This window comes from Triticum dicoccoides, chromosome 4A (genome assembly GCF_002162155.2).
Source record: "Triticum dicoccoides isolate Atlit2015 ecotype Zavitan chromosome 4A, WEW_v2.0, whole genome shotgun sequence".
NCBI lineage: Eukaryota > Viridiplantae > Streptophyta > Magnoliopsida > Poales > Poaceae > Triticum > Triticum dicoccoides.
The window spans coordinates 216776261-216784348 of record NC_041386.1 but is presented as its reverse complement, the minus strand read 5'-3'; the positions used below and the strand labels follow the sequence as shown (position 1 = coordinate 216784348).

At 43.4% G+C, this 8088-nt stretch overlaps 1 long non-coding RNA gene across 1 annotated transcript in view; it reads right to left on the bottom strand.

Moving 5' to 3' along the window:
• Positions 1–4751: 4751 nt before the first annotated feature.
• Positions 4752–8088, bottom strand: part of LOC119285673 — a 5137-nt gene continuing 1800 nt past the window's right edge. The window contains exon 2 of the long non-coding RNA XR_005139644.1: positions 4752–4984. This is a non-coding gene — a long non-coding RNA (uncharacterized LOC119285673). The remainder of the gene's footprint in view (positions 4985–8088) is intronic.

The window sequence follows — 8088 nt, the reverse complement described above, 5'->3', positions numbered from 1 at the left end:
AACAACTTCACCGCCTTCATCACCAACTCTTCCCCCCTCTATGCAGCGGTGTAACCCCTCTTTTACCCGTTGTAATCCCTACTTAAACATGGTGCTCAACGCTATATATTATTTCCCAATGATGTATGGCTATCCTATGATGTTTGAGTAGATCCATTTTGTCCTATGGGTTAATTGATGATCGTGATTGGTTTGAGTTGCATGTTTTATTATTGGTGCTATCCTATGGTTCTCTCCATGTTGTGCAAGCGTGAGGGATCCCCGCTGTAGGGTTTGCAATATGTTCATGATTTGCTTATGGTGGTTGGCATGAGTGACAGAAGCACAGAACCGAGTAAGTAGGTTGTTTGTGTATGGGAATAAAGAGGACTTGATGCCTTATAATGCTATGGTTGGGTTTTACCTTAATGATCTTTAGTAGTTGCGGATGCTTGCTAGAGTTCCAATCATAAGTGCATATGATCCAAGAAGATAAAGTATGTTAGCTTATGCCTCTCCCTCAAATAAAATTGCAATAATGATTACCGGTCTAGTTATCAATTGTCTAGGGACAAATAACTTTATCATGACAAAAAGCTCTCTACTGAAACTAATTTAGTTGTGTCTTTATCTAAACAGCCCCTAGCCTACAACACCTACAAAGTACTTCTAGTTTCATACTTGTTCTAGGTAAGGCGAACGTTAAGCGTGTGTAGAGTTGTATCGGTGGTCGATAGAACTTGAGGGAATATTTGTGCTACCTTTAGCTCCTCGTTGGGTTCGACACTCTTACTTATCGAAAGAAGCTACAATTGATCCCCTATACTTGTGGGTTATTAGTGCCAGCCCGCGCTGGCCGTGCGGGCGGGTGTTAGGCGGCACGTGGGCCGCCTGGAGTGCGGAGTTGAGGTCTTCTAGAGCAGATGGCAGCGACCGGGCAGGCCAGGCCGCCCGGTGGTCGGCTTGGGTCCCTGGGCCGTCAGACATTGGAGTCGTGAGGCGACGGCAAGTCGGTCGATGGAGAAGAAGGCTTCGGCGCACCCCTACCTGGCACGCCAAATGTCGGATTGCGGGTTCCGGCAAACCCTTGAGGTTCGAACACTGGGGTGCGCATGAAGATCTCTCTCTCTCTCCCTAGCTCACTCTCACAACGATCTCTAGGCCTTGCTTGCCGAACCCAAGGAACAAGTGACACGAGAGTTTATACTGGTTCGGGACACCGTTGTGGTGTAATACCCTACTCCAGTGTGGTGTGGTGGATTGCCTCGAGGTCTGAGGATGAACTAGTACAGTGGACGAACAACCTCCTGAGGAGGGGTGTTCTTGAGCTTGATAAGCTGGTGAGATGGCCTTGGTGGAGTGGATCCAATCCAAGATGAGTCGATCCCTGACTACGGTGGTGGCTAGCCCTATTTATAGAGGCCCTGGTCCTCTTCCCAAATGTTTAGGCGGGAAGGGATCCCACAATGGCCAATTTCGAAGGGAGACAAGTAGTACAAGTTATCCTGACAAAAAGGTGGTCTTCGCCTGCCAAAGGCTCTGGTGGTGATGCCACCGTGGGCTCCGCGGTGACCTCCGTCCTGCCGTCCTGCTGGTCTTGGTCTTGTTACACCGATATGGAAACCTTTGCCTGATGCCTCAGGACTCCTCGCCTACGCCTGCTTCCTTAGCACCAAAGAGGAAACTGGCACCCTACGCCCATTAGTGCCCGCCTGGCCTAGGTCATCATGGCTCACGTCACGCGGACCTCACGAGGTGCACCTTGCATAGATATCTCCGCTCCTCAGGAGCCAGCCTAGCGAGGCCGCCCCGGAGGAGGTCTTGACATCGTCCGCCTCGTGAGGCTTGGCCCCTCGCGAGAGTCTTGAGTGGTTGCTGGTGAAGATGGGCCGTACCAGGCCGTTGGCGGAGCCACGCCCTGGGACACACGCAGGCAAGTCTGGGTACCTCCGTTCCCAGGACGCTGACATTCTTGTCTCCCAACCCCATGAAAGCAGTCTAAGTTGGTCGACAACAAACTGGCAAACATCTGAATTCACGATGTCGCATGGATTCAATGCAACCGAGTAGGTGCGCGGGGACACCTTCAAGCTGGTGGTCGGCACAAGAAAACAACTGAAAACAACGACAAGTCAGACACTTAAAAACTTATCATCAACAATAACTCCCATCTTCTTTATCATTTTGCACCACTTGGTCACTGTTGGCCCGGGCCCTGAGGGGATGTTGTACATATCATTGAACAACCTAACTATTTCTGGCTCCATTTCATACACAACCTTCTTCCAACCCCTTGGCAAGCCCTAGATCCTTTCAACACTGGCTGCATCGAGTGGAATCTTCTCCCTCTCAGAGATAACAAGCTGTGACAACTATGGGTCATCACATTTCATGACAAACTCTTGACAAGATCTCCTTTCATTGTTCTTGTGCCAATATCAAGCACGCTACCAAAACTTATATCACCGGTGGCATCCTTTTGTAGCGTCTCAAGAGAACCGTTTAGGATGAATAGTCTTGAAGGTGAAAGCATGTTCCTTGATGGCGGCGCACTGCTACCAACCTGTGTAAGAATACAAAATAATTCATATTAAAAAAATTAAACGACAGAGGCTACAACTATATTAAACTGAGCAGCCCCACTATATTAAACCTCAGCTGTGTCTGATAAAACTGAGCAACTACAACTATATTAAACTCCAACTGCTACTACTATGCTAGGCAACTACTATACTAGTACTCTACTGCTTATCCAAGATAAGAGTGGATACAATAACATGATGATTTTCGAAGAAGCAACATAAAGGAAAAAAACAACCATCAAACAAGTATCAAAACCCTACAAACATTGAGCATTATTTATTCAAAAGGCACATAATGTTCCTGCCTTGAGCAACCCCACATATATTTAGATAAATTAGAACAACCAGCTCAAAAAAAAGGAGTTGTTCACTTTAAAAATATAAGGACATAGACTATTGTGATTGATAAAGTGAGCAACTACAACTACATGAAACTGCAAATGCTATTGTGTCTAATAAAACTGAGCAACTACAACTATATTAAAATGCAGCTGCTACTAGTATGCTAGGCAACTGCTATACTGCTATTCTGCTGCTTGTCCCAAATAAGAGTCGAGACAAACGACATGATGATTTTTCTAAAGCAAAAACAAACAATGACTAGTATAAAAACCCTAGGAACATTGAGCATTACGTATTCAAAAAACATCCCTTCTTCAAGTTTTCATAAAAATACCTCATGTTCGCCTTTCTTCGCACATTTCGGATGCCTCCCTTCTTCATCACGAGGGGCTGAATCGGTGGACTGTTTCCCCACCCGACCATTGATGACCCACAAGTATACGGAATCAATCATAGTCCTTTCGATAAGTAAGAGTGTCGAACCAAACGAGGAGCATAAGAAAATGACGAGCGGTTTTCAGCAAGGTATTGTTAGCAAGCACTGAAATTATTAGTAACAAATAGTTTGATAGCAAGGAAATTTGAAACGAGCAACAAGTAGTAACGGTCACAAAGGTGCAGCAAGGCATCCCAATCCTTTTTGTAGTAAAGGACAGGCCGGAATGGTCTATTATAGTAAGGAACGTGTTCTTGAGGACACAGGTGAATTTCATCTAATCACTTTCATCATGTTTGTTTGATTCGTGTTTGCTACTTTGATAATTTGATATGTGTGTGGACTGGTGCTTGGGTGCTTTTCTTACTTGAACAAGCCTCCCACTTATGATTAACCCCTCTCGCAAGCATCCGCAACTACGGATGAAGAATTAAGATAAATCTAACCATAACATGAAACATATGGATCCAAATCAGCCCCTTATGGAATAACGCATAAACTAGGGTTTAAGCTTCTGTCACTCTAGGAACCCATCATCTAATTACTACTCCAAAATGCCTTCCCTTAGGCCCAAGTATGGTGAAGTGTCCTATAGTCGATGTTCACATAACACCACTAAGGGAATCACAACATGCATATCATCAAAATATCGAACGAATACCAAATTCACATGATTGCTTATGACAATACTTCTCCCATGTCCTCAAGAACAAAAGCAACTACTCACAAATCATAAACATGTTCAAGATCAGAGGGGTATCAAATATCATTAAGGATCCGAACATATAATCTTCCACCAAATAAACCAACTAGCATAAACTACAAGATGTAATCAACACTACTAGCAACCCACAGGTACCAATATAAAGTTTTGAGAGAAATATTGAATACAAGAGATGCACTAGGGTTTGAGATGAGATGGTACTGGTGAAGATGTTGATGAAGATTGATCCTCCCAGCATGAGAGGATCGGTGGTGATGTCGATGGTTTTAGTTTCCCCCTCTCTGAGGGAAGTATCCCCGGCAGAATCGCTCCGCTGGAGAGCAAAAATGCTCCTGCCTAGGTTCCTCCTCAAGACAGCGGTGCTTCGTCTCGAAAGTCTTCTTTTGATTTTTTTTCTAGGGCAAATGGCATCATATAGGAGAAGATGGGCCTCGGAGGCCAGCCAGGGGCCCCACAAGGTACTTGGGATCACCCAGGGGGTGGCCGCGCCCAAGTGCCTTGCGGGTAGCTGGTTGGTCCCCTCGGGCATATCTTTCTCCAGTATTTTTTATATATTCCAAAGTAATTCTCCGGTAAATTTTAGCTCATTTGGAGTTGTGTAGAATAGGTATATCTGATATAACTTTTTCAGGTCCAGAATTTCAGCTGCCGGAAATCTCCCTCTTCATGTAAATCTTGCAAATTAAGAGAGAAAATGCATTGAAATTGCATCATAAAGTGTTATAATGATCAAAAACATTATAATTAACAGTAGGAAAACATGATGCAAAATGGACGTATCAACCACCCCGGACAGGATCCTGATTCGTCCGCCCACACTTGCGTCCAACATTACTTGTTGTTTGAACCACCTCGTCTTCTCCCTCATTTTCACCTTTGCCATCAGTTCTTTCCGCAATCCCTTTGCTTTTTCGTGCCATTCTGTAAAACAAAATATACAAATACCAAAAAAATGCCATGTTGATGAAAAATACAAGACCTAAAAGCACAATTCTGCTTGTAGATAAAAAATGCGTGACTTGACTATCATTGGTAGGTGAATTGATCGGCATTTACTCCTAAAAAGTTGCCTATTATTTTTCCCAATGATATCTCATCTGCTAATGCTATTAAGGATAGTATAGCCGCACCTAAACCGAGCTCCCACAGCGATTTGCGTTTTCGACAGTCCGTTTTTCCGATCTGGGACTTCCTGGCCGTCCTATTTCGTGTGTGTGGCGATCTGTTCCGTGATCTGTGTTAAATGACCCGGCTGTCCTGTGGGATGCTGCTCTACGGGCCAAAATGGGCACCTGTGGTGCATTGGTCCTTGGGCGAGCTGGCAGCCCATTCAGAGGGAGAGCGACCGCGTATTACGACCCACGTCCTCTCGTCTCTCTCATTCAATTCCCGATCTCTCCTCTCACTCCCTCGCCCACGAACAGGTTGCGTCGTCATCGTTGCCTTCGTTTGGATCTCACCTCCCCGTGGTGCAGTCCACGCCCGCCCCGTCGGAATGTCGCCTCCGTCTCCATCTAGTCGTCGATGTCCTCCTTCTCTTGTCTTCCGTCGGAAAGGCCAATAGAAAGCATCTATTTCTGGGGGCGGCCACGAGATCCATCACTAGATCGGTGGCGCACCACACTCCTGAAGCATGTATCCGATTTTTATCTGGAGTCCTTGGGTGGGCCCCTGCCAGATCTCCGATGCTCGAGTGCACTATAGCCATGCAGCGTTGAGCGACCGAAGTAACGGAGAGTTTCGGCGCTACCGGCAATGTCATCGTCGTGGAACACGTTGGGGCTGGAGGTGCTCTAACAGGTCATTGTTCAGGTGGATCGCCTTCTTCGCCCGGTTCTTTAGCTTCTACCGCAGGTCATCCTCAACTACAAGAAGAGGTGCACCTTCTACCCATTCCGTTTGTCCTGGATGTAGTGTTCTTGGGATAAATCTGCTTGACCAGCTGTTCGCTTGTTCCTCGGCCTGTGCATCTGAGGATTTACTTAATCTTTTCCACAGAAAACAGGCTTTGCTTCCTTTGTCATATATCTGTCTTGATTTTGGAAATATAATCTTCCTATTGATGGAAGGGCCTGAGAAATTTGTCCAATATAGTGTCAAATATTTAGAAAATGCAGCTTTCTTAGAGCTGACGACGAATGGTGTCTTCAGGCAGATGGAAATTCTAGAAATTGCCTTGATTGCTTTCCTCCTATGGCAAGATAATGGCCATGTTACAGGAGGGTGGCATGTATGGAAAGTATAGGGAAGGAAACAAAACAAAAGGCGTAAAATGAAACTTTGGCATATAGTACAAATTGTGGTGTATATACGCACTATAGTTGCTTGTGGTGCTTATAAACTATTTAATTTATGCTCTGTTGTCCATCTATCATGATTGTTGTATATCGATTCCTGCAGTTTTGGCTAAATAAAAATCATGACTGACTAGAAGAGTCAGGGAACAAGAACAGGCCATTAGGATATTCTGATCAGATTGAAACTAGCGAAATCGTCATGAAACCGGAGATACTGCAAAAAAAGAAGGTTTTTAAGACTAAATTAAGAGTTTTGGTGGTTTCCACAGCTGTATGAAAAATGAGGGTTTAAATTTTGGACCCATCGAGATTTATACTTGTGGCAGTATGGTCTGATTGTGTTTCTTTTAGTAACTAGCCCATCCTCCACAATACTGCTTTTCATAGGTATTGCTTTTCCTTGCCCATTCCTATACTTAATTAATCTTTTATCTTAAAAGCCAATTTTATAATTCAACCCTTAAGAAATGGGTTATGCATAGAGAACTGTCCTTCAAGTGTGAAGTCAGATACAAAGCAACACTTGTTGATGCAGTACTTCCCACTCACTTTAATTATTTTCCTATCTACCGAAATGATATCTACTCTTTGTCCTGGTCTTGCAAAAAGGAATGGATTATTGAATGTTTGTTGCTCCAGGGTATGCTTGATTGTGGGATTTTTGAGCAAATTGAATAATTTGTGGAAAATCTGAATTTTATATGAGGGTAAGAACTTTCTTTGTGCATGATTGTTGATCAATTATTTTATTTTAGATTTGATAAGCCGAATTTAGGTAGCCTTGCAGGTGAGCATACCATTCCAACACAGCGAGACAAATATATACTGTGGGTAATGTCCAATATTAGTACAACATGCAATCACATTTTCCAATTGTGGATTATGTGCTTCAGCCTTTGCACCATCTATAGTACTTCTGCTTCAAAGGATCGATATGGGAGGTCACAAGAGGTCAAGAGTAGTGTTTGTAAGGGTGTTTTGTTCCAACTAAGATCTGTCTTTATTTATGTGATATAAAGTGTTTCATCGTCCCTTTAGCCTAATAGCACACTATCTCACTAAAGGTTTCTTCTATGCTTTTCAGTGGAGTGACTGCCCAGATTTGAATAGCGAATGTTTTCAATGCCACAATCTCCGTGGAAGGCATACAAATAGAACAATTGTTTTATTTTTTAAGCTGAAGCATGTCAAAGATTATGTAGTTACTTTGATGGAAAAAAACATTGTATTCATTTAGTACTCAACATAACGGAAATTATATATGCTGAGGGCCTCTTTGATTCGTAGGATTTTGAAAACGTAGGAATAGGAAAAGTGTAGGGTTGGAGTGGCATGCCCATTTGAATCCTATAGAATTAGCAATGATTGTTTGATGCCACGGAAAAAACAAAGGAATTGTAAAAAGAGGTTGGAGTGGATGTTAAATTTCCTATGAAATGTAGTACAAAAGATTCCATAGAAAAAATTCCTATGGGATCCAATCCTATGAATCAAAGGACCAATATAAGAAAAAATCCTAAGGACTTCAATCCTCCAAAATCCTATAAAATTCCTTTGAATCAAAGAAGCCCTGAACTTCCTATCTTTGAAACGTGAGATTTTCCATTGAAAGTTTATCTTGTTCTCTTGTTCACAGAGTTCTGTGGTGGGACGTTCGTCAATTGAAGAATATGGGAGAAAGAGAGCAAGGATGTTCTTCTTAAGTTGCTTACATGTTTGTAGGTCAAT